At 41.9% G+C, this 27,879-nt stretch overlaps 1 pseudogene; it reads left to right on the top strand.

Moving 5' to 3' along the window:
• Nucleotides 1-27,369, top strand: part of LOC110430354 — a 143,892-nt pseudogene extending 116,523 nt beyond the window's left edge.

Below are 27,879 nucleotides of genomic sequence, written 5' to 3'. Positions count from 1 at the left end.
AGTATACATACTTACAAGACATTTATTGCATAGTCAAACCATGGATCCAAAGAAACAAATCAATAAGCCAAATCAAGATGTGCATGTGAATGGTGTATGTTGATGATGGTGATAACAATGGTGGTGGAAGCCTAATTCTACTTTGCTCTTTGAGGGGATACATACCTTCCTTGCTTTTGAAACTTTATGAGGAGAATGAGATGCTCTTCTTTTTCTTTTCTTTCGAGGTTCCGAGCACTTGCTCCTTTTTATTTCCTCGTAACTTTTATTTTCTTTTTCTCTCTTTTTTTTTCAGAGCATTCATCTCTTGAGATAATATAGCAAGTGGTAGTAACAAGATAACTTGAGCATTTATTTCACAAGGGGAAACAGAAATATTTTTGGTTATTCTCTCCCGGATTAGGAGTAGAATACTTTTAGGTGGTTTTGGAGATGGAAATGAGTGGATATATGTGGATGGTACTTCCGGAGTAGAAGTAGCATGTATGAGTGAACGTGCAAGTGAATCTTGATTTAACCACATGACAAGCTCCTAAGGGTCTACACAGCTTGACCACACTCAATGCTCATAAGCAGTAAATAGTAAATGTGTGGCTCAAGGTCTAGCAAGCATGTATATATGGCTGTGGTAGGAATTTAAACTCTCATCATACAGGAACTCATCATGCAACATTTTAAAGATTTTCAAAGATAAAATTCTCCAGAATTCTAGCATCTCTAGGAACAGATAAACAGCAGCTCAACCTTCCCATATCGTATCCGTTAACAACTTAGACTTCAGATCAAGTTTTCATCCCACAAGTTTAGGTCTAGAGCAAGCCTTAAATTATAACAGTTATATCTAAACTTGAGAGAGAACTTCAAATTTGCAAATTAGGCAGAGCAACTATTCATCATATCCATGCTTAAGTTTTATTAGATACAGATTAGCACAGCCACTTTATTTATTTATTAAACACACTAAGCAAAATATATATAAGCATAAAATCTTTATTTGGTTTTTCATAGTTATGTGTATTTATATTCTAATATAGTATAAGTATAAAGATAGATAGAAATACTTATCGAGATAAATGGGGGTGCTCTCCCCCAAGCTGGATTTTGACGTAATTTCTTCTGATGTAGCTAGCAGGTGGCAGAGGTGTGTTTGAAAGTCAGCAGTATTTTGACAACGATTAGAATGTCCTCCGTCTGCTAGTCTTCTTGATTCTTAAATTCTGTGGAGCTCAAATAGACAACAAAGCTTGTGGAACTGATTAAGTGTTAGCATAAATATCTAGCCTTTATCATGTTGAGACTCCTTAATAAATATTACTCCCTGTTTTTATATTTTTGTTTTTATAAAGCAGAAAAATATTTATTTTATTTTTATGCCACCACAGTGAATGTACTTATGGGTTTTATGCCACTCGTCTACTCACATGGGGCTTACAGTTTTTTTCACATTTTTATTTTCTTTCTAGGATGATACGAACATGATTAACTAAGTAAACTATTTGAAATAATTAAAAGGGAAAGGATAACTACCAAGTTTACCTCTTGGCAAGGCGTTCGGTGTTTTTAAGTCCTCCGAACGGGACTCTCTATTTTCTTAATCGTCCTGAGGTTCGTTGGGTGGCGTAGTCGGTACTTCCGGCAGCGCCTCCTCTTCATTTATAGTTATCTTCATTTTCCATACCTGACTCGGTGTTTCAATTTCCTCTGGATAATTCTGTTTAAACTCAACGTCTTCTGATCTTACAACTTCTCCTTCATAGTCTGCCCATCCGTCCTTGATGATCTGCCTCCTCTGGTTGCGGTTGCGATGTCTTCTTCTTGTCCTGACCTGCTTAGAGTCTTCAACTATATAGTTAGGGTCAGTAAAACAGCGGCATACCTTCTCAGAGGAGAAGTGTATGTGGACTTCTCCGGTTCCAATATAGATGATGGCTTTGATAGTGCTGAGGAACTGTCTTCCAAGGATGGTGGGTGGATCATATTCATCTTTTCCCATGTCAATAACTTGAAAGTCATCTATAGCTGAATGTATATTGGTTGTAGGGGCATGGTTTCATGCAGGAGCTGATAAGTGACTATGGCCATTATGTTGACGTCAGATCCGGTGTCGTAGAGTGTCTTCTGAAAAGAGTATCTGTTGATTGTGCACTCAATGCTTAGAACACCAGGGTCGTCCTTCTTGATCAAGAAAGGTGACTTGAGTCGACGATCTTGACCTCCTTGAACTGCAGTGACCATCTTAGCTGACTCGGTCCACATTTGCTTGTTCCTGTTCCTCCTGTTGGTCCTCTTCCTTGGTTGATGTCGGGGTTGCTCTGAAGTTTGTGTAGTCTTGTTCTTGAAGGAAAGTCTCCTTCTTCCCCTTGATGTAGAGACTGATCTTGGCAGCATTAGCGTAGATGACAGCTCTAGTGTTTAGGAATGGCCTCCCTAAGATGATGGGTGCCCTCTCCTCAGTACCAGTCTCTATCACCACGAAGTCTGCTAGAGCGTACAAGGTTCCAACTCAGATGCAGAGGTTCTTCAATATTTTCTTTGGGAAACTAAGTGTCCGATCTGCAACCCTGGGCATAATGTTGACGCTGGAGCCAAAGTCGCAGAGTGCTTCTGGGAAGTCCACCATGCCGATGGAGATCGGGATGACGGGACATCCTAGATCACCTCTCTGAGTAATTAGGCCTCTGTTGATTCCAACCTTGATGTTGTTGAGGACGGTTGTAGTAATAGTTGTTATTGTTGTTGATGTAGTTCACGTCCTCAAGCATCTTAGGGCAGTGATTGCCTGAGCGTCCAGTATCTCCAGTGTGTTTATGCTCGTCGATCCTAGTTCTTCACTTGGTGGAATCTGGGAGTTGTAAAACTCCTTCATATTATGCTCGAAGTGTTCCTGCTCATAGAAACAAGGTAGAGATCAAGTGCATGGGCCCTGTTGGTGGAAAACACCAACAGAACCAAAAGTGTATTTGTTCTTCTCTAACCTTAAGCATAGTGAGCAAGACAAAGTTGATGGATCATGAGTGTAGCATTTGTCAGATCAGATGGCTCAACCTAATGGAAAGATAATCTATCTATATTTATGTTTTGTTTATATCTTCCAAAGATTGCATGTGCAATACTTTAGCTTATATGATTAGGAGTGTGGGGTCACGAAGGTAGTACTAAGAATAAAGATTAAAGGACTAAACATGTTGAATTAATTGAGTTGGTTAATTTGGAGTTATAAATCATACATTTTTGTCTCTTTATTTATGTGAATGCCAGAACCAAGGAGGAGCTCATAAAAGTGTTAGTCAAGTACCTTAAGATGTTACCTTACTTGAAGAGTGATGGTACAGTATCACCTTGTGGAAGCTTTCCTTTCTTAGCGGTTGTGCATCGTGTTTGTGGCACCCTCCACGAATCATCTCTTATGAGCTACGTCTTTCTTGTGCAAATTGTTAAACTTCATGTGTCACTTTCTTCATCTCTAATGAGTTTGCATCTCAGGACTTCCCAGGTTGATATTGAAAGTTTTCCTACAGGGGTTAGTCCAACAAAATATACCAATATCTACTCAAGCAGTTTTTAGTTCAGTAAACAAACTAGACTCCATGTCTAATCAGATTAAGGAAGGCTATTTAACCTAAGCACCACACTTAATTTAAATGCCATTGGAAGTGTGACCAGTACTTCCAAACTAACACTTACTAGGATAAACAAAGGTAGCATGATGGCTTTTATAGAGATCTACTCAAGTGGAGATGAAGTAGTGTGATTAGTATTTAACAAATTGAGCATGTCTCAAAGGTAAGGACAACCAACATAGCAACATGGCAAAGGATGTTTTATGTAAAGTACTCCCCCAAGCTTGAATTTTGCAAAATTCAAGATTGAATGAATTTAATTTAATGTTGCATGATGATTGGTTGGGCATAACTTGCGCTTGTCATTCATCCGATCTTCTTGCTCCAATCCTAGAAAGGTTAGTGGCAAGAATACCCGAAGGAATATTTCTACAATTATCTTTATATGCTCAATACACAAGGCAATGTTGCAAATAATGAGAAGTGCTTGTTTTAGGACACTAAGCTTATCCTTGGGAAACCATCAAGTTATGTTGGTGAAGTGGTTTCCCCTCCAACACCAACCTATATCAAGATCAACTCAACGAGATCTGCAATATTTATTATAGACATATGCATCGACAACCGCTCTTTTAAAGTTTTTATAAATAGAAAGGAAGAGGGGGTTGGAGATCTCAAATGTAGTAAGGTTGGAGAGACCAATTGATTGAGGAGATGTCTTATATGAGCAAGGACTTGGTGAGGTATTTATGAAATAACATCCATGCTCACTGTTGTTTCTCTCATTCTCAAACTCCAAGGATGATTTTTCATGAATGTTTAAAATTCCTCTAGGATTGTCTCTCAAGTTTGTTTTATCTATCCATTCAATGGTGACAGCACATGGATTTTTAATGCCCTCTAGCCATTGATGTTGCTCTTCTCGATCCTCCTTCTTATGCATGGGATGTCTAGATAGATTCATAGGATTATCGGGAGGTTCAAGAGAGTAGAAATTATTAAGCTCAAGGATGGGATGGATAGCCGAATCATGGGATTGGAATGTTTGGAAATCGGCTATTGAAACTTCCTTTCCTCGTCTGGGAGATGATTCCTTCTCTATCTCTAGGATTTTTCTATGAAGACTAGTACAAGAAGGATGTCCACAAATGAAGACATACCTTCCTTTACTAATAGATAAAGAAAGAAAGACTCTACCAAAAGTTATATGATTAAGACCAATGTGAAAATATCTAGAAAAAACATGGTCTTGTAAGGCTAGGTCTAAACCAGAATTTATAAAAAGATTAACAAATTCCCTAGGTGTAGCTAAAAGTGCATTATCTTCTTGATTAAAAGATAGGACCTGAGCTATAGAAAAGGGTTGGTTTTGACCTATTGCAATCAACTCCGGACACAGATCATAATTAGGGGCAGGACGTGTTGACTCCCATGGTCTATGGCTGGTTTCCGAAGGTGCAAAGAATTTAATAATAAGTATGGAATTTGAGTTATCCATAAAGATAAAAATAAAAAGATAAAAGAATAAAAGTATAAAAGTATAATACAAGATAATAGCAAGACTCAAAGTTATCTCAGCAAACCGTCTTTCTCCCCAGCAACGACGCCAGAAATGCTTGTTGATATTTGGTAACGCAATTAGAAAATGATCCGCAAGCGCACGGATATCGGTGAGCATTTCACCCGGGAGGTTATCTAGAGTTATCGTATTTATATTTTTACCACTGGGAGAAAGGGTGCATCTGACTAACCAAATCTATTGCTACTACCCCTTTAGGCTACAAAGAATGTCTCTCGATGTGAGTGATGTATAGAGAAGACTGCAACCGTAGTCTCGTTCTAACCTTGGTAAGGATGATCTACTGTTCTATTGGGGAGGCTCACGGAATCTAGACAACACAAAGGATGTTCGACCCGCACCTTATAACCCTACCCGTCCTGCTAACGAGATGTGATCTACAAAGGTAACTCGGAAATGTCACGTTCCTCGCTACTACCACGGTCCAGCTAGTCAGGGGATATCTATGAGTACCCTAGCCTAAACACCACGTTTACGCTAACAAGTGATTACTCTAATACTCAACCGGAAGAGGATTAAAGTAAACTCATAAACCAAAGAACGATAAAACAAGAAATTACTAGTATTAGAAGTCAAATTACTGAAGAATCTTAGAAGCAAGCCTCGGGTTAGGAGACTTGATCCCGTAGGTACAACTCGGAGTAGACACCGACAGGCCGGCCTTCCTCCGATCCACACCTCCACTCTATCTCTCTCAATCTAGTAGAAACTAGAAGATCTATTTCTACTTTACATTGGATGCTAAGCCTGAAAAGAAATATTATTTAGAGAAGAGGTTTTCCTTCGAGGGCACCCCTCAATCTCTATGATAATTTCTTGTCTCCTCTAGGGGCCAGAGGGGGTCTCCTTATATAGTCCTCCCCTTCTATGCGTTTTTGGGTCGATAGGCGAGGTGGTACTATGTTATTCTGGATCCAATAGGTCGGTGGAACGTCGTGTGCGAAGACAGTCCAGAACGGAGTCCAGAGGTGGGCGGGCGCCCAGGTCCTCAGGGCGGGCGCCCTGGGCCTGGCCCCTTTCGGGCTCCGCTTCCTTCCCGTGGCTTCTGGAGTCTTCTAGATGGTAGAAAATTGCGCGGTGGGTTGATATCTCTATGTAATCCCGACATGTGGGCCTTTCTTCCCTATTTCCTGATAACCCCCTGCAGAAATAGACAAACACCAAAACTCGTGGAATTCTGTCAGATAAAACCCTAAGTCTAGATGTTGATTTCATTTGGATCCTTTTCTTTGTTTATTTGATAATTAAATTTGATACTTAAGGACCGTCAACAATCGGCAATATTACCTTTAGAGGGAACTGCCGATGGACCGACCAAGAAATACCACACAGTGAAATATCTCCAGATCATGACCGCTTCCTGTCAAATCACCTGCGCAATCCCTTGATTACCGTGCAAACAGTTACCATATCCACCTGAGTATCCTCAGATTTCATGGATACGGCGAAGAGATAAGTCAAATTTGCCCTTGCCCATTTTGTCCTATAAATACTTCCTTCTCAGGTACTCCTCCATCGCATCATTCTACAGCCTCAACTCTGCTTTCCTGGCGGCAGCACTATTCGAGAACTCCAAGAACTTCAACAAGAACTTCCTCCAACCACTCCCAAGTTTTCGATCTTCTCTCCTGCAAGGAGATGGCCATCAAATTCGTCGTTCCTGAGGTCAGCGTACTACCCTTTCTCCTGTACTTTTACTATACCCCTGTTCATCCGCAATCTGTCTTACCGAATCCTTTTTCTTTTTGTTATTACACTTGTACTCATAAACTTTTCACTGTTGTACCAGCACACCAGTACATCAGCAAAGACCAGAAGTACGACTGCCGATGCCCCCCAGTCCAGTCAACCGAAGAGAAAAGGTTCCAAGAATACCAGATTACAAGCAAAGCACCAGAGAACAGTAACGCCTTCTCCTCCCCCAGTATCTCCGATTCCAGTAGAGTCATCCCCTTCTTCTCCAGAAGCCTAGACACAGCAGATACCATCTCCTCCTCAGCCACAAGAAGAACCCCAAGAGGAAGAGCTCCAGCCAGAGGAACCTCAGCCAGAAGAAACACCGGCTGATGTACACGAGCAGACCGCCGATCCAGCAAGCCTAACCATAGCATCGGTAGTCTCCTCGATTCAGACAAGTACCGCGCCCCCTCAAGGTAACATACTTTCCATTTATTGCTGATGAACCTATTTTTCCACTTTGTTAATAACTTTTGTCTATCTTGCAGCTGACATGGTCTCATCGGCAATCCCAGCCGATCAGCCTGTGGTTCCATCGGCTTCAACTAACCAAAGGCGAGAGATAGCTCTAAAGCAAGTAAGTTACCCGATCTTCATTTTTATTGTTATCAGTACTTGATCATAAAATAACTTATTCCGTCCTCTCTTTTAGGAACAGGATTCTCCCGACAGTCTGTTCTCCTTTTGCATCAAAATTTCTGAGGACGAAGGCGAGGAAGCAAGTTCTTCTCGAGCAATCGGAATCTCATCGGCAGAGATTAAAGCAAAGGTGGCGGAGCTGTCAGCCCTCCTCCATCAAGATACAACACAATTGGTCGATGATTCTGACCCAGCCAAAGTTCTATTCAAGGCTCTCGGAGGTCAAATCCCTGCCGATGCCGAGGAGGTTCTTTTCCAGGCTCACATTTAGAGAGTCGTCAGCTGCAGTATCAAAAGGCTGCTCAGCGTCTTGCCGATAGAGCTACTCACGCTCAGCTCTCAGAGGAGATGATGAAAGTGAAACTCCTTGCCGATGAGAAGCATAAGAGCATCGGCGTTCTGAAATCCTCGGGAGATGTACTGAAGCATAAGATCTCTGATCTATCGGCAAAGAGAGAAGCCCTGTTGGCAGAACTCAAACAGGTAGAAGAAGCTTTGTCCCAAGCTCAACAGGAAGAAAGCCAGCTGCCTGAGGCGATCAAGATTCTTGAACAAGAGCGAAATGTCCAAGCCCGCAAAGCACTGCAAATGAAGAAGAAGCTGAAGCCAGTGGAGGGCTCTGCCGATGATGATGTAAAGGAGATAGAAGAAGCCAATCAGATCCGTCTGCGCGCCATATCGACGATCCAGGCTCTGCTAATATGTGAACTCTTCATCGGTGGCGTTCTTTGCTTCCTTCTTCTAATCATTTTGGTCCAGCCGATAGGACTGTTATTGGCATCCTTTTAAAACATTAAGTCCGACCCCAGATACACTTTTAATCCAGCCGATAGGGATGTTACCGGCACTTAAACTTTCATGCATCAAGCCACACGCTGGGATAATATCTCTTTAAATATTTGCCGTTCAATGCTCTAGGAAAGTCAACTCCTTCGAGAGTTTCTAAGATATAGGCGTTGCCAGGAGCAGATCGATTTATCCGATAGGGACCTTCCCAATTGGGAGACCACTTCCCAAATTTTGAATCTTTAGTCCCAATCGGTAAGATTAGCTTCCATACTAAGTCTCCATCGGCAAACTCCTTAGCCTTTACTTTCTTATCATACCATCTGGCAACTCTTTTCTTATTTTCTTCTATACTTATCAAAGCTTTCAGCCGATGCCCTGCTAAATCATCCAATTCATCTGTCATCAGGGTAGCACAATCATCGGTAGCCAATTGATCTTGAAAAGATAGTCACCTAGACCCAGTCTTAATCTCCCAAGGTAGCACTACATCATGTCCATACACCAACTGATAAGGCGAAACTTTGGTCGACCCATGACAAGCCATCCGATATGACCATAAAGCTTCATTCAACAATGTATGCCACTTTCTGGGATTCTCCTCAATCTTTCGCTTAATAAGTTTAATAATTCCTTTGTTAGATGCCTCGGCCTGCCCATTAGCTTAAGCATAATAAGGAGAAGAATTCAACACCTTAATTCCCATACCGATTGCGAACTCATCAAACTCCCCTGATGTAAACATAGTACCCTGATCGGTAGTAATTGTTTGAGGAATTCCAAATCGGTTAATAATATGCTCCTTCACAAAATCAATCATATTAGCCGATGTAACTTTCTTCAAAGGAATAGCTTCAACCCATTTGGTGAAATAATCGGTGGCAACCAAGATAAACTTATGTCCTTTGCTAGATGGCGGATAAATCTGGCCGATCAAGTCAATAGCCCATCCTCGAAACGGCCAAGGTTTGATAATAGGATTCATGGCCGATGCGGGTGCTCTTTGAACATTGCCAAATTTCTGACATTCTTGACACCTCTTGAAATATTTAAAGCAATCTTCAAGTATGGTCGGCCAATAATACCCATTCCTCCTAATCATCCATTTCATCTTAAAAGCCGACTGATGTGCTCCACATACTCCTTTATGGATTTCTCCCATTAAAATTTTAGCCTCATCATCACCTAAGCACCTGAGAACAATCCCATCAATGGTTCGATAATATAATTCATCCTCGAGGAGCACATACTTGGTAGCTTGAAACCGAACACGCCTCTCAACTTTCTTGGATGGATCCTTTAAATAATCAACGATTTCTTTTCTCCAATCATCGGCACTGATTGCCGATAACATGTTAACCATAGGTTGATACCCTGAAGCATGCTGAGCCAACCGATTAGCCTCCTCATTATGCAATTGAGGAACATGCTCTAACCGGAAATCTTTGAATTCCTTTAATAATTGCATACTCCTTTCGTGATAAGTTATCAGGACTTCGCTTCGGCATTCATAGCTCCCAGCTAATTGATTTATAACCAGCATAGAATCCCCAAAGACTTCAACAACATCAGCATGAACTTCTCTTAACAATTCCAACCCTTTTATCAAAGCTTGATACTCGGCTTGATTATTCATTGACGTAGCAACAATCGGCAAGGAGAACTCATATTTCCTTCCCCGAGGGGAAATTAACACTATGCCGATTTCTGCCCCCCGGTCACACGTGGATCCATCAAAGAAGAGCGTCCACGGTACAATTTCCAAAGCCTCCACTGCACCGCAATGTTGCGTTACAAAATCGGCCATAATCTATCCTTTAACCGCTTTAGCCGATTCGTAATGCAGATCAAATTCCGACAGTGCCAAAATCCACTTACCGATCCTGCCACTCATAATCAGCATAGACAGCATATATCGGACCACGTCATCTTTGCATATAACAGTGCATTCAGCCGATAATAAATAGTGCCTCAATTTAATACATGACAAATATAGGCATAAACACAACTTTTCAATGGCTGAATACCTGGTCTCAGCATCAACCAACTTCCTGCTTAAATAGTAAATCACACGCTCCTTCCCTTCAAATTCTTGAATCAAAGCCGAACCGATGACCATCCCATCGGTAGATAAATATAATCTGAAGGGCTTTCCTTGCTGAGGTGGAATTAGAACTGGAGGATTTATCAAATAGTTCTTGATTTCATCTAAAGCCAACTGTTGCTCTTTTCCCCATATGAACTCTTGATCGGCTTTCAACTTGAGCAAAGGACTGAAAGCATGAATTTTACCAGACAAATTAGATATAAACCTTCTGATAAAATTTACCTTGCCGATCAAGGACTGGAGCTCAGTTTTGTTGGTAGGAGCGACTATTTTATTGATAGCATCAATGGATCTCCTACTAATTTCAATCCCCCTTTGATGCACCATGAACCCAAGGAATTGTCCTGCCGATACACCAAATGCACACTTATTGGGATTCATCTTTAAACCATGCTTCCTCGTGCATCCAACACCTTTCGCAAATCGGCAAGATGCTTTGTGAAATCTCCAGACTTAACCACCACATCATCAATATAAATTTCCACCAGCTTGCCAATGAACTCATGAAAAATAAAAGTCATAGCCCTTTGATAAGTAGCACCAGCATTTTTCAAACCAAAGGTCATGACTATCCATTCAAACAACCCAACATGACCAGGACATCTAAATGCAGTCTTTGGAATATCTTCTTCAGCCATGAATATCTGATTGTACCCTGCATTGCCATCCATAAAGCTGATGATCCGATGCCCAGCCGCAGCATCAACTAGCAGATCGGCAACTGGCATTGGGTAGCCATCCATCGGTGTAGCTTTATTAAGGTTTCTGAAATCAATGCAAACCCGAAGCTTCCCATTTTTCTTGTAGACTGGAACAACATTGGAAATCCACTCGGCATACCGACATTGCCGAATAAATTTAGCTTCAATAAGTTTGGTTATTTCGGCCTTAATATCAGGAAGAATATTAGGATTACACCGGCGAGCTGGCTGTTGATTTGGCCGAAATCCAGACTTGATGGGTAACCGATGTTCAACAATCGATCGGTCCAAACCAGGCATCTCAGTATAATCCCAAGCAAAGCAATCTTTATATTCCTTTAACAAATCGGTTAACTACTGCTTACACTTAGAATTTAACTTAGCACTAATAAAAGTAGGTCTAGCTTATCACCACTACCTATATCAACTTCTACCAAATCATCGGCCGATGTGAATCCCTGGCCTAATTTTCCATCATCGGCGAATCTATCCATTAAAACTCCTCATCAGAACCGACTGCTTGGATCGGTGGAATTTCATAATCGGCAACTTTGAGAAAATCCTTCTCCCAAATTTCTCCCGAGATACACCTAGTCCTTTCAGAGGTGTCTGCTTCTGCCGATGCAATGACGTAAGAAGAATCCCCCGGGACAATCTCGATTTTGTCACCTACCCACTGAACCAAGCACTGGTGCATTGTAGATGGGATGCAACAATTAGCGTGAATCCAATGTCTCCCCAACAGCAAGTTATAAGCACCTTTTCCACTGATCACAAAAAAGGTTGTCGGCAAGGTTTTGCTGCCGATGGTCAACTCGACGCAAATTGCCCCCTTAACCGGAGACACATTTCCTTCAAAGTCTTTCAGCATCATATCAGTCTTGGTCAAATCTTGATCTCCTTTCCCAAGCTTCCGATAGACTGCATACGGCATGATGTTGATAGCAGCCCCACCATCAATTAATATCTTGGTCATTGGCTGACCATCAACTCTTTCTTTGACAAACAGAGCTTTAAGATGCTGTCTTTCATTGTCGGTAGGCTTTTCAAAAATAGCTGTCATCGGATCCAGAGCCAACTGAGCTATTTGGTCGGAAAACTCCAATTCCTCATCATCACTGGATGGCGCAAGGAACTCCAATGGCAACATAAATATCATGTTAACATCTACCGATGGCCCTTTCCCCTTAGGATCTGGTTGGTGCTGATCCCCAGACTGGCCAGAGTTTTCTCCCTTGCTTAGCTCTTCTCGTCTTTCGCGTTGCAGTCTCCTCTTCTGTGTCTTGGTCAACCCTTCTAGACACCATGGGGGAAGTGGTGACTGCCTTGCTGATGGACGACGATGTTCCCTTGACTCCATCCGATGAGTATTGGCATCTCTGCAAAATATGAACTCATCCGGAACACGCGCATTAGCCATCTCTTCAAGCTCTTCCTGGTTCCTAGGAAAATATTCAGCACAATCACCAAGCCTATCATGCACACTGAGCCTGCCCCCAAGCCGATCATGAACTGACGCTCTCCCCCTAATCGGCCCATTAAATCGCCGATCATTATCGTGATAGCGGCGATCAGATCTGTCATACCGATCATAACCATTGCATTCAGGGCAATCTCTAACAGTGGGCAACTTGATGTTCTGCTCCCAGCAATGGATAAAGAATGGGCAGTTCCAGTGATCCTTGTGTCAATTCCACTCTTGACGGCGTCTTTCTTCTTCCCGACGATAGTCTTCTTGCTGACGCCGATACCGATCCTCACGTTGCTGCCAAGTCTCCCGAGGCCTTCTATGAGTTATCACAATACCAGATCCGGGAGGCCTTCCTGAGTTAGCTCCCTCTTGGATCAAGCCTTTTTCTTTGGCATCGGCAGCAGTAATTTGATGCTGAGGATCTACCGATACACTCCTTTCAGCTGCTTCCGACGTCAAAACCTTGGTTTTTCCCTTGGCATCCAACATATTTGTTGGGAAAGGATGTTGATCGATCTTCATCGGCTTCTGAGCTTTGGAACTGTCAAATTTGATTCTTCCAGATTTAATAGCCGATTGCAGCTGTTGTCTAAAAACCTTGCATTCATTGGTGCTGTGAGAAGTTGCATTGTGCCACTTGCAGTATTTCATCTTCTTTAATTCTTCAGCCGATGAGATTACATGATTGGGTGACAATTTGATCTGACCTTCCTGAAGTAGAAAGTCAAATATCCTATCAGCTTTGGTGATATCAAATGCGAATTTCTCTGGCTCTTTATGCCCAAAAGGACAAGACATCGGCTTCTTGTTCTTGACCCACTCTGCCAAGCCGATGACCGGCTCTTCATCAGAATCTGACCTTTTTGTTCCAAGCTCTCTTGGGTTCAAAGGGTTTGATATCCTGGTTGGAAATCCTCTGGAGCAAGTGACTCAGGCTCTCGAACTCTTGAGAAGCATATTTGTCCCTAATATGTGGCAACAAACCCTAGAAAGCCAAATCGGCTAGCTGCTGATCGTCCAAAACTAGACTATAGCATTTGTTCTTGACTTCCCGCAACCTCTACACAAAACTTTCAACCGAGTCATCATTGCACTGCTTCAATCTGACCAAATCGGTAATCTTCTTCTCATGGACTCCAGAAAAGAAGTACTTGTGGAACTGCTTCTCCAGATCAGCCCAAGTAATCACTGAATTAGGAGGTAATGATATAAACCAGGTAAAAGCCGATCCAGATAAAGATGATGAAAACAGTCGAACCCTCAATTCATCCCTGTTAGCAGCTTCCCCACACTGGATGATGAACCTGTTGACATGCTCCATGGTCGATGTATCATCCTGCTTAGAAAACTTAGTGAAATCCGGCACCTTGTACCGATTTGGAAGCGGGATTAAATCATATGCAGGAGGATACGGTGTCCGATAAGAGTAAGTGTTGACTTTGGGTTTTATCCCAAACTGGTCTCTCATTACTTCAGCGATCTTATCGGCCCAATAAGCATCAGCATCTTGCCGATGGGGTGGTTATGGATCTGGCGCCTATTGGTAAGATTCCACGTGTTGCTGAGGCGCATGATCTGCATGGAACATGGGGTTAACCATCTGACCACCAATCTGCTGTCCCAGATTCATCGGCTGGTTGATCAATCCTTGATTCTGAAACCCAGGTTGGACCTGTCCTTGTTGGAATCCAACAGCCTGATGATTCTGCTGAGGCATCTGTGGAAAGACTAGCTGCCCTGTCCATCCATTATTAGCATTCATCGGCACGAACCCTGCTGATGACTGAAGATTGGGCATCATCATTGAATTGTCAAACCCTGGTTGTGTCATGAACCTCTGCTGCGTCAGCATTGAATCTGCAGATGTGTTAGGCATCTGAAACATTGGAACTTGAGAATTCCTAGTGTAAGGTCTTGCAGTAGTAGTTGTAGTATACTGGGGACTCTGATTCATCGGCAAATTTGGAGGTGCCGATGCCATAGGAGCCTCGCTTCTCGTGTCAGCCGTCTGAGATGTTCCAGGAGTCTTCAACATCATCTCTGGGGGCATACCATAACCCCACCAGTTGGGAGGAACTGACCCCGACATTGCCGATGCCAATAGATCCATAGCAAGCTTGATCTGCTCATCTGACGTTGATGGATTGGTTGTCATCGGCGTAGATTGCGCGTTAGTGACTCCTAACGTGCTTGGAGGAACTGTAGTTTCTGTACCCGCAGCGGCCGTAGCAGCCGATGGAGCCGTGACAACTGGTGATCCTAGGTGATGATAGACAGGGCCCACATAGTTTGGTGGCAATTGTCCTTCTTTGAAAGTTCTAGCCAGGGCATTGAAAACCGTATTGGACATCACACCAGCTTGATTGATCAAGGCACGGTTAATAGCACTATCAACCATGTCTTGAAGTTTACCAAGATTGGCTTCAAAAGTAACCTGCCAAGGTGCCGGCAGTGCTTCCTTCTGGATCACCTCGCCACTCCTGTTGATACTGAAGGACTTCAAACATTGCTGCTTGTAATCCTCCATAGCTTTTGCAATAGCTTGCTTCTGCTCATCTCTGAGATTGGCTTCTGTCACGGGGATGACGTTCTCCAAATCGAATTTGGTAGTCGACATGCCGATCTTGCTCTTGAATATGTCCCACTAGGCATGCCAAAAGATGTGTTGATGCAAAAGCTGATCTGCAAACACAAAGGGCTAATACCCGATTTAAACGTTAAGGCGTGCCAGCCGATTTGACCTTACTATCGGCAAAGGTGATAACTCGAATACTTTGGTCCCGACAACAGCGATGCGCCCGGATGTCACGGCCAAGAGGTATTCACGCGGAACTCAAGAATACGCCGAGCTTAAGTCGACGAACTCCTAAGAACTCGTAATAAAAAGGAAAATATGATGAAGTCGTCGAAAAAGTAGATGCTGCAATATGAGTAAAAACTTGTATTTGATTGATTGATAGATATCTCATTACAAGGCCCTAGGGTCTACATTTATACCCTGCTCAAAGAGCTATAATCATACACGACTAGGACTCGAATTCCAAATTAAACAAAATCCGTATACAAAACGATTTTAAATAACTAAGGAAAACATAGAACCACCCCCTCGTAACCGACCGGGACACCGCCACAGATCAATCCGCAACCTCCACGCTTCCCTTCAGAGTCATCGGCAGTCTTCCTGTTATAGCCATCGGCAAACACCAATATTGAGCATCGGCAAGAACACATCACCACCTCTGGACTTAGTCATATTCAATCGTCTCTTCATCGGCAACTATCCTCATCGGTAACTCTTCTGCAGGCTAGTTACCGTTGCTCCACCTGCCGATCTATACTCTACTGGTCTCTGGGTACGTGTCCAAAAACGGTGTCAACATCTACATAAGTTGTCAGTCAATAATTACCAAAACCAAACAAGGACCTTTCACCAACACTTCTTAAATACCCATTTACAGCCAATTGGCCTACAACCTATGGGTTTATCTACTACTTCTCATGTGCCATTTGCAGAGATGGAGTCTATCTCACTACGGACTGTATCCTTCCAATAATCTACATCTGGTGATGCATATGCTTTTGCAATGGTCCTCGGAGTATCATCTATGAGATACACAATGAAGTCATCACCAAAGGAGTTTTCAACCCTTTGTCTCTTACTCCTTCTAGGAGCTACAACATTGTCATCCTCTTCAATACCAGGTGAGTCTATGCGCTCTATTGTGAGTGTGGGCTCAGGGATAAATTCATTAGACAAACTCGATAAAGAATAAGCAACATTCATCAGAAAAATATTCTCAAAGAAAGTAACATCTCATGACTCCAAAAGTGAATCAACTAAAAATCATGTGCTTTAGATTTTATCATTAAGAACTTATAAGTCATGATGTGTTGCGCATAACCCAAAAAGATACAATCAACGGTCTTGGGTCCAAGTTTGTGTTTCTTATTAATTGGTATGCTAACCATGGCCAAATAGCCCAACGTACGCAAGTAATGGAGTGATAGTTTCCTTCCTTTCCATCCTTCATACGGAGTAACTTCACTATTTTTAGTTGGAACTCTATTTAGAACATGACATGCTGTTAAAATAGCCTCCCCCACCATGCTTTAGCCATCCCAGATGTTCCTAACGTGGTACTCCCTCTGTCCCTGAAAGCTTCAATTCCTAGAATCCGTGCCAGTCAAACTTGTTTAACTTTGACCAACTTTACAGAAAAGAGCATCAATATGTATAACATAAAATGAGTATCTTATGAAAATATATTCAATGATAAATCTAATGCTATTAATTTGGTACTATAAATCTTAGTGTTTTTTTTCTATAAATTTGGTCAAAGTTTCAAAATTTTGACTTAAGACAACTCTAGAAATTGCAGCTTTCACGGACGGAGGGAGTATTCACCAAGTCCATTAACATCCGGTTCTTTCTTTCGGCAACCCCATTAGGTTGGGGCAAATATGGTGGTGTCCATTCATGAATTATTTCATTCTCCACACACAAAAAGATCGAACTCATTGCAAAAATACTCTCCACCATGATCAGACCTAACACGCTTGATTTTGTTTTCTAATTGGTTCTCTACCTTAGCTTTATAAGTCTTAAAACATTCAAATGTGTTATCTTTAGCTTTTAGAAGAAACATATAGCAATATTTAGTTGCATCATCAATTAAAGTCATGAAGTATCTTTTTTCTCCTTTTGTTAACACACCATTCATTTCACAAATATTAGAATGTATGAGCTCTAGTAATGTCATGCACCTCTCATCTACAGCCTTGTGAGGCTTACGAGGTTGCTTTGCTTGCACACATGTTTGACATTTAGAGCCTTTGACAGTAGAAAAGCTCAAAATTAAATTCATACTGGATAGACACGTCATACAACCAAAATTAATGTAACAAAAACATGAATGCCATATGTCAACCACTGAATTGTTTGAATCACACACATGCTTCACAACTTTATTATAGAAATCAGAGAGTAAAAAGTGGAACAAGTCTCTACTCTCATAGCCTTTGCCAATGAATTGGCCATACCTCAAGACAACTACTTTATTAGACTCAAATACCAGCTTAAACCCTTCTCGACACAATAAGGATCCACTATTGAGGTTCTTATTTATTGAGAGAGCATGTTGCACAATCTTGAGCCATACGATCTTTTCTGAAGTGAACTTTAGATCAACCGAACCAACACCAAAAGCAGAAGCATGCGAGCCATTTCCTATCATGACAGTTGAACCTTGTGCGACCTAGTAAGATGAAAACATAGAGATATCGGTACAAACATGAATATTGGCTCCTGTATAGATTCACCAATCATTAGATTGACATACAAAAAATACACTAGGTAAATAATTACCATACCAAGATCCGCTAGGATCACCAATAGTAACGTTGGCATATTTTTGCCCCTGCTGATTCTTCTTGCCTTTCCGGTTCTTGCACTTCTTGAAAAAGTCCATTCTCACCACAAATGAAGCACACAACTTCATCCATGTTCATCATCTTCTTCTTGAACTGAGTAGTCTAAATAGGCTTCTGCTTGTTCTTGCCAGCATGCTGCATCACATTGGCACTAGACTGTTCTAGGGCTTTTGGCGGAGCATCCTTTGCCTGAGCCTTTTCTTCAACATCAAGACCAGCCAACAGATCATCAACTGAGATCTTCTATCTTTTATGTTTCAGAGCTATGGCAAAGTTTCTGCATGGTGGAGGCAACTTGTCAATCATACCACCAGCCACATACTTGTTAGGCAAGACGTGTCCAAGTTGCTCAAATTCCCTCACAATAAGTTGGAACTCATGAGCCTGTTCCATGACTATTGACACTTCTAACATCGTTACCAAAAAGTAGATTAACTAATCTTGATAACGACGCTAAAAATGGTAACCACCTCTCATACCACTTAAACCAAGTTGTCATCCCCAGCATGGCAGACAGATGAGGTATTGAAATATGCAAATGCTCCTCTAACAACTATATGAATGTGTATCTGCAATTAAGCGCACAAATAATACCGATGTAGCATTTTAACCAGGAAGTATTCCAGGTATCATTATTTATATTTTTACCACTGGGAAGGGAATGCTAAGGAATAAATGAGGAATATGAGTATCATTGCATGTCTAATGATAAGCTTCCATCTATCTTTCTCAATACAGGGTAAGTGTCACATAAAATATAGATAATTAATGAATAGTGACAAAAGATAAATACACTGATGAACATAAAACAACCACATAAAATAATGATAAGCACCTCAATAGATATTCTAGCAAGTCATTAGCATGGAATTAGGATGAACTACAAGAATATTTCCTAAGTCATTCTAACTATACAGTCTTAGCATATTATGATTAGTGCAACTATACATGACAATCATGGCTAGATAAAAGGTTCATTCATGTGTAGTGAGTATTACTAAGGAAGATGAAGAACAAAGTAATCACTTCCCTATAATAGTATTGTGCGCACACCCCCTACCTAGGTACCTCTTGGTTATGTCCGCGTCTTTGCTCGTGGTTGTGTCCAGCGTCCCGACCGTGATCGTCGCGATGAGCTTCCTTCCTGCAGTCATTGATGGGCGAACGGCTGCGACGATGCCCGCCGGGTCGTGGTGAGGCCCGACTGCGATGGGTCTGGTCGAAGGTGACTTCTGTGTAGGAGAGGGCTTGCACCCTTTTGAGGAGATTTGCATTCTGTCCCATTGCAGCAATTAAGTGCGCCTGTATGTTGGTCCGAACACCCTGATACTCTGGAGTGTCTGGCAGTCGATCAAGGTTTGCCATGGCGACGGCTACGTTAGCGCTTGGTGTCTTGAATACTTGCTGGTTCCCAACCATGTCAAAGGCATCATCGAGGTTATTCGGGACCAGCTGGCGCTGCTCCTCATCTGCTCGTCGCTGAGCGTGATCAGCGTTGCGTTGTTCACGCTGCTGCCTTTGCTCGTCAGTTTCTCCGTCGATGACTGGTTCGTCATTGCTGACATTGAAAACCAAGTCTCCTCATCGTGGTGGAAAAACCAGAAAGCGGGAGAACCTCGGGGGGTAAGGTGGTAGATCCAAGTCATAACGTTCGTCTTCAGGACGTAAAACCTCGGTAGGGACGGAGCCTGTACTTGAGTTTGTGCTGGCGGTCTTATCTTCCGGCAAGGTACGGATAGAGACCATATTAACGAAGTGGTGAGCTCGTTCCTTGGGTTGTCGTGATGACAAACCGATCTTCCTAAATAGAGACCGAGTATGGCGCGAGACCTGGTCGGCCGCGTTACTCAGACCATGAGGAAAATTCCCGTTTGGCGAGGTTGTCTTGAGCTTGACAGTTCGTCCTTCGGGAGTTGCTGTTATCGTCAAGGACGTCCCCAGCCGTTCGTGCGTGGTGGCACGAGTTGGTCGATAGGAGTCGAAAAAATTTGGCGCCGGTGCTTCGTCAGCTTGGCACGAGATTGAATCCACCAGATTGGAGGCTTCAAGGAGCCTACGATTGGCTCGATCGATTGCTTCAAGTAGATCTGAATTGTCCACTTGTTTCCCCTTGTAACGAGGAAGCGGGGGTCGGGTTGTCGGAGTCGTAGTGGTCGTGGTCGGCGTGACCACCACCTTCGCCGTTTCAGATCGGATCTGAGTCTCTTCCAAAGTCGTGGTCATAAGGCCGTCGGCTTGAGTCATCCAGGTGATCTGTCCGACGGTGAACGTGAGGTCTTTAGCCACGGTAGCGGAAGCTGGGATGATGACCATCTTGTTTGTCTGGAGAGTTGTACGCACACCCCCTACCGGGCATGCCACTGTCGACGAAAGCTAGTCGACAGTCTACCTTGGGGTATACCCACGGTAGTAGTTTATCGGTAGACAGGTGCGCAAGCTACGAACTCGATCATGATGCAAGACACGGACAAAGATTTTATCCAGGTTCGGCCGCCGTGTGGGCGTAATACCTACGTCCTGTGTCTGACTTTGTTGCTGTGTGTCAAATTGTGTTGAGTTGTCTAAGGGGGTCCCTTGCCTCTCTTTATATAGTCCACAGGGCAGGGTTACAGATCTGGAAACTAATCCTAGTCGGCTACAATTGTCATAGATAATGCGATATCAATTCCTATTTTAACCGACTAGAACTTGTTGGGCATTCTTAACGTCACTACCAAAAGTAGACTAGTTCTCTAATTCTGATAACGGCGCCAAAAATGCCAAACCTATCCCTCATGCCACTTAAACCAAGTTGTCATCCCCAGCATGACACGAAAGACGCGGTATTGAAATATGCAATTGCTCTTCTAAATAAATAACAAATAAGATCTGCATGCGCACAGATTAATACCGATGTAGCATTTTAACCGGGAAGTATTCCAGGTATCGTTATTTATATTTTTACCACTGGGAAGGGATTGCTAAACATCAATGTTGATTATAGAATGGAATATAAGATTGATTATCTATCAGTGCATGTATAATTGAGACCATTTATCTATCTCTTTCATACAGGGATAAGTGTCACATAAAGGATATATAAAGTAATGAATGGTGACAAAGATAATTAATCTGATCAGCATAACTTAGCCACATATAAATATGATAAGCACCTCAATAGATATTCTAGCAAGTCATTAGCATGGAATTAGGACGAACTACAAGAATATTTCCTAAGTTATTCTTAACTATACAGTCTAGCATATCATAGTTAGTGCAACTATACTTGGCAATCATTGTGAGACAGGACTACGCCCATGCATAGTGATATTATCAAGGAATATGAGAAACATCGCAATCACTCCCCTGTAATAATGTTGCTCTGCCAGCCCAATACACGAGAGGGGGACTATATAAGAATCAATGGAGCTGTCACTACCACAAACTACCCCACGATCTGGCATATAGGGTACAATCGCAGATAAATACGGTATAGGCACCACGCCTAGACAATATCTATCATTTACCCATAGATCCGATGGATAAACGCTATATGATCCTAAACATGTATATAATTCCAATCTAACTAAGCCAAGTATATAACTATGATAAATGAAGAACAACATAATTGCGAATATAAACAAGTAGAGCAAAGTCATAATCAATATATTGAAGTAGAACAAAGTCATATTCATAATATCGAAGAACAAAGATGAACAATTGAAGAACAATAGAGGAATTACCAAGAATCTTCTTGACAGATCCGGAAACCAATCGAAGATTGACTCCTAGTTCTAATCCTATGTAGCTATGCTAAACTAGAGATCTAATTTATGTGGTGGCTCTAGGGCTTGATCAGAGGCTTCTTCTCCCAAGATGAATAATGAATTAGGGTTCAGAGGTGCCGTCCTCTAGGGGCCAGGGGGTCTGGTTGTATAGTCCTTCCAAGTGAATATGGGCCATTGGATCAAACCGACATTAATCGCATGGTTTTCCTTGATCCTTTAGGTCGGTGGAGCAAGATCCGCGAAGTTGGCTGTGATTGGCCCCGAGGCCAGGGCGGGCGCCCTGCCCCCGAGCCCGTCCGGTGTCCCGTTCGTTCCCGTGGCTTCTAGACTCTTCTAGATGTAGGATAATTGCGCGGCGCGTTAATATCTCTATGTAAACCCGACGTGTGGGCCTTTCTTCCATAATTCTTGATAACCCCCTTCAGAAATAGACAAACACCAAAAATCGTGGAATTCTGTTAGATAAAACCCTAAGTCTGGATGTCGATTGCATTTGGATCTTTTTCTTTATTTATTTGTTAATTAAATTTGATACTTTAGGACCGTCAACAGAATCTTGCTTGATATCGACGTCTTGTTCCCTTGTGTGAAACTTCGAGTAGTTGGATCAAGCCTCAAACCGTCTCGTGATGGACCAAGTCTCCTGGCCCGAGTCAAGCCGTAAGGGTATAGGGGTTTATACCCCCACATCTGCCTGCCCTATAAACAGGAGGAGGACTACAGAGGATTCAATAGGACTGTCACTCCCGTGATCTAAATCACGTTCCAGAATATAGGGTACAATCACAGATAAATACGGTATAGGCACCACGCCTACACAATATGTATCATTTACCCATGGTACCAATAGACAAGCCATTATTGGATAAACTTTATACGATCCTAAACATGGATAAAACTCAGATCTAACTAAGCCAACTATATAAGCATAATAAACTAAGAACAATATAATTGATAAAATAAGCAAATAGAATAAAGTCATAATCAATATAATAAAATAGACCAAAGTCATATTCATAATAATGAAGAACAATGAAGAACTAGAGCGAGAATTACCAAGAATCCTCTTGACAGATCCGGAAACCAATCGAAGATTGACTCGTTCTAGTTCTAATCTTATGTAGCTATGCTAAACTAAAAATCTAGTTGATGTGGTGGCTCTAGGGCTTGATCAGGTGCTTCTCCTCTTGAGATGAATATGAATAATGAATTGTTGGCTCTCTCCAGGGGGCAGGGGCCTTGCTTACATAGCCTCCTCAAATGAACGTCGACCGTCAGATCAAACCGACCATAATTGTGTGGTTTAGATTGATCCTTGTTGGCTGTTGACGGTTCTTAAGTATCAATTTTAATTATCAAATAAACAAGGAAAAGGTCCAATATACAAACAACACCTAGAATTAGGGTTTGATCTAACAGGATTCCACGAGTTTTGCTGTTTATCTATTTCTGTAGGGGGTTATTAGGAAATATGGAAGAAAGGCCCACATGTCGGGTTTACATAGAGATATTAACGTACCGCGTAATTTTCTATCATCTAGAAGACTCTAGAAGCCATGGGAACGAACGGGAGGCCGATCGGGCCCGGGGGCAGGGCGCCCGCCCTCCCCCCTTGGGCGCCCGCCCTGGTGTCTCGGCCAATCACGTTCAACTTCGCGGATCATGCTCCACCGACCTAAAGGATCAAGGAGAACCGTTCAATCAATGTTAGTTTGATCCGACGGCCCAGATTCATTCGAAAAGACTATATAAGCAAGGCCTCCTGGCCCCTGGAGGAGACAAGAATCCAATTATTCATTAGCATATTTTCCAGAGAGGATTTAGAGAGAGAGGTTCCTTAGGGTTCCAACCTCATCGGGCGTAGCATCCAATGTGAGAGTAGAATTAGTTCTACTAGATTGAGAGAGATAGAGTGGAGGTGTTGATCGGAGGAAGCCCGGCCTGTCGGTGTCTACTCCGAGGTTGTACCTGCGGGATCAAGTCTCCTAACCCAAGGCTTGCTCCTAGGATTCTTCAGTATTTTGACTTCTAAATTCTAGTAATTTCTTTGTTTTATTGTTCTTTGGTTTATGAGTTTACTTTGATCTCTTCGCGTAGAGTTTAGAGTAATCATCTCTAGCGTAAATGTGGTGTTTGGGCTAGGATACTCATAGATATCCCCTGTCTAGCCGGACCGTGGTAGTAGCGAGGAATGTGACATTTCTGAGTTACCTTTGTAGCCCATATCCCATTAGCAGGATCGATAGGGTTTATAGGTGCAGGTCGAACATCCTCTGTGGTGTCTAGATTCCATGAGCCTCCCCAACAGAGCAGTAGATCATCCTTACTAAGGTTAGAACGAGAGTGCAATTGTAGTCTTCTCTATACATCGCTCACATCGAAACACATAGTTTGTAGCCTAAAGGGTAGTAGTAATAGACCGGGTTAGTTAGATGCACACTTTCTCCTAGTGGTAAAAATATAAATATGATACTCTGGATAACATCCTGGGTGAAGTGCTCACCGATATCCGTGCGCTTGCGGATCAATTTCTGATTGCGTTACCAAATATCAACAAGCATTTCTGGCGCCGTTGCCGGGGAGAAAGACGGTTTGCTGAGATAACCTTGAGTCTTACTACTAGCTTGTATCTATACTTTTATCTTTACTTATCTTTTTATATTCTTTATTTTCTTTACTCTTACCTTATGGAAAACCAAGATTCTAAATCGATCTATCAATTTGCAACACCTTCGGAAACTGACCTTTTACCATGGGAGTCATCACAGCCTATCCAAACATCCCAGTATAGGTTGAGTTCTAGGTTGATTGCCATGATTCAAAACCTATCCTTTTCAGGAAAGGAAGACGAAAACCCTTACCATCATATTAGAGATTTTGAGCAAACATGTGATTGTCTTCGCATTGAAGGCATTTCTGATAAGACCTTACATTGGAAGCTTTTTCCTTTTTCTTTAAGGGGAGAAGCTAGACAATGGTATAGTCGGAAGGTAAGTCAACAACGAGGTGAATGGGGAGTTTTACGAGCCAACTTTTGTCTAGATTTGTATTCCCTCGACCGTATCGGCGACCTTAGACTCGAAGTCTTATCTTTTAAACAAAAAGATAATGAAACTTTGGGAAAATCCTAGAAATGTTTTTCTGACCTTTTAGAATCTGGTCCAAACTTTAATCTTGAAGACCCTGTTATTTTATTTCACTTTTTTTTGAGGTCTTCAAAAAGATCATAAACAAACGCTACATACAATGTCTAGAGGTTCTTTCTTTCGCATCCCTACTGATGACGCTAGAGTGATCCTAGATAGAATCCTAGAAGCTGAGATGGATAATACCCTTCATGATGAAACCCACGAAGCCTAAGTAGACACTCTGCCAAATTCTCCATCTACTTTAGCTATCCCAAGTTCTGAGCCACAAAAGGAAGAAATTCCACCACTTGATTTCATGCTGGATATAGAATCTGATCTTTTTGCCGATTTTGGAAACATTTCAAACTACCATTCTATAGACAGACCCCAAAATGGCCATTTTAGCATTTGTTTGCCAAGTGAACATCAATTGAGAGAGCTTATCGCAGTCATGAGTAGCGAATGGTTGGAGGAGTCAGAGCTTTCCTCTGATGTAATCTGTTTGGACACACCTCCTATAACTATACGTTGTGCTTATGATTCTGATCAATTTGATGCTCTCTATAATCCTATTGTGGGGATCAACATCATGTCTGAATCTTTTGCACTTAATTTATTTAAAAATTTGGTCTTAACCCCCACAACAAAGGTCATAAAGGAATCTTCGGGACGATTAGTCTCCAGTCTTGGAATTATTAATGTCCTACCCCTTATGGTAGAAGGCTCCATGGTTCATTTGAACTTCTATATCTTTGATACATGGGACTTCGACCTGTTGATAGGACAACCTTTTAGAAGACTCCTTTATGAAGGGCATATTGGAAAGCTACATATTTCCTTTGGAAAAGCTTTTAAATTTCCAATAACGATTTCTCACTCCTTAAATAATAAGACCGAGTCATATCTTTTGCCCGATCCTATGGAGGAGGTTAAGGTTGCATCTCTAGAGCTTTTAAATGAACCAGACTTAGAAGAAGAAGCTCCTTTCTTCATAGAAGAAGAAGCTGAACCTTCTAAACCTGAACCCTTAGATGAGTTTGCAGAAACACCTCGACCTTCAATAGAGCTTAAAACTTTACCACCCGGTCTTACCTATGCTTTCCTAAACAATAATCCAGAGTTTCCTGTGATCATTAGTGATAAACTCACTGAGGAGCAAACTCTGTGATTAATGACCATTCTTGAGAAACATCACTCAATTTTCGGCTACTCACTCCAAGATCTCACAGGAATCAGTCCTATGATTTGTACCCATCGTATTCTGACAAATCCTTCTGTTTCACCTTCTCGAGAGCCCCAACGTAGACTTAACAACGCGATGAGAGAGGTAGTTAAAATGGAAGTTATAAAGTTGCTGCATGCAGGGATTATATATCCTGTGCCGCACAGTGAGTGGGTGAGCCCAGTTCAAGTTGTGCCTAAAAAGGGAGGCATGACTGTCGTTACGAATGAAAAGAACGAGCTAATTCCGCAACGCACCGTCACAGGGTGGCAGATGTGCATAGACTAGGAAACTAAAAAAAGCCACGAAAAAGGACCATTTTCCTTTACCTTTCATAGATGAGATGCTAGAGTGATCAGCAAACCATTCGTTCTTTTATTTCTTAGATGGATATTAAGGGTATCACCAAATCCCGATCCATCCCGATGATCAAAGCAAAACCACTTTTACATGCCCATACAAAACTTATGCTTACCGTAGAATGTCTTTTGGGTTATGTAATGCACCAGCTTCTTTTCAAAGATGCATGATGTCTATATTTTCTGATATGATTGAAGAGACTATGGAAGTTTTCATGGATGATTTCTCTGTATATGGAAAAACTTTTGATAGTTGTCTTGAAAACTTAGACAAGGTTTTGCAAAGATGTGAAGAAAAGCACTTAGTCCTTAATTGGGAAAAATGTCATTTTATGGTTAGGGAAGGAATAGTGCTGGGACACCTAGTGTCTGAAAGAGGTATTGAGGTAGACAAAGCTAAAATTGAAGTAATTGAACAACTACCTCCACCTGTGAATATAAAAGGAATTTGAAGCTTTCTTGGCCATGCTGGATTTTATCGTAGATTTATAAAAGATTTATCATTTATTGCTAGACCACTTACTCTTTTGCTAGCCAAGGATGCTCCTTTCAAATTTGATGATGCATGTCTAACATCTTTCAACTTATTAAAGAATGCACTCATCTCTGCACCAATCATTCAACCCCCTGATTGGTCGTTGCCTTTTGAAATTATGTGTGATGCTAGTGATTATGTTGTGGGGGTAGTTTTGGGACAAACTAAAAATAAGAAGCATCATGCAATTGCTTATGCCAGTAAAACTTTGTAGCTCAACTTAATTATGCAACCACTGAAAAAGAGCTTCTGGCCGTTGTCTTTTCCATTGATAAATTTAGATCTTATTTAGTTAGAGCCAAAATAATTGTTTACACTGATCATGCTGCACTAAAATATCTGCTCACTAAAAAGATCCTAAACCTCGCCTGATTAGATGGATCTTATTACTTCAAGAATTTTGTCTAGAATGCATTTTAAAAAAGGGAGTAGAAAATTCTGTTGCTGATCACTTGTCTAGAATGCATTTTAAGAATCCACAGGAAACCCCCATCAATGATTCACTTCAGGACGACATGCTCTACGGGATTAACAGGTCTGACCCCTGGTATGCAGATATTGTTAATTTTATGGTTTCAGGGTATGTACCACCGGGAGCAAACAAGAAGAAGCTTATTCAAGAAAGTCATTCACATATATGGGATGAGTCATACCTCTTCCGAGTATGCTCTGATGGCTTACTCAGGAGATGTGTGACCACTGAGGAAGGATGGAACATCATCGACAGATGTCATTCATCACCATATGGAGGTCATTATGGAGCATTCCGTACACATTCAAAGATCTGGCAGTGTGGATTCTACTGGCCTACAATGTATGAAGACACGAAGCAATATATCAGAAGATGTGGGCCATGTC

The sequence above is a fragment of the Sorghum bicolor genome, chromosome 9, assembly GCF_000003195.3.
Source record: "Sorghum bicolor cultivar BTx623 chromosome 9, Sorghum_bicolor_NCBIv3, whole genome shotgun sequence".
NCBI lineage: Eukaryota > Viridiplantae > Streptophyta > Magnoliopsida > Poales > Poaceae > Sorghum > Sorghum bicolor.
The sequence above is the reverse complement of the archived record's forward strand: the minus strand, read 5'-3'. Positions and strand labels throughout refer to the sequence as shown.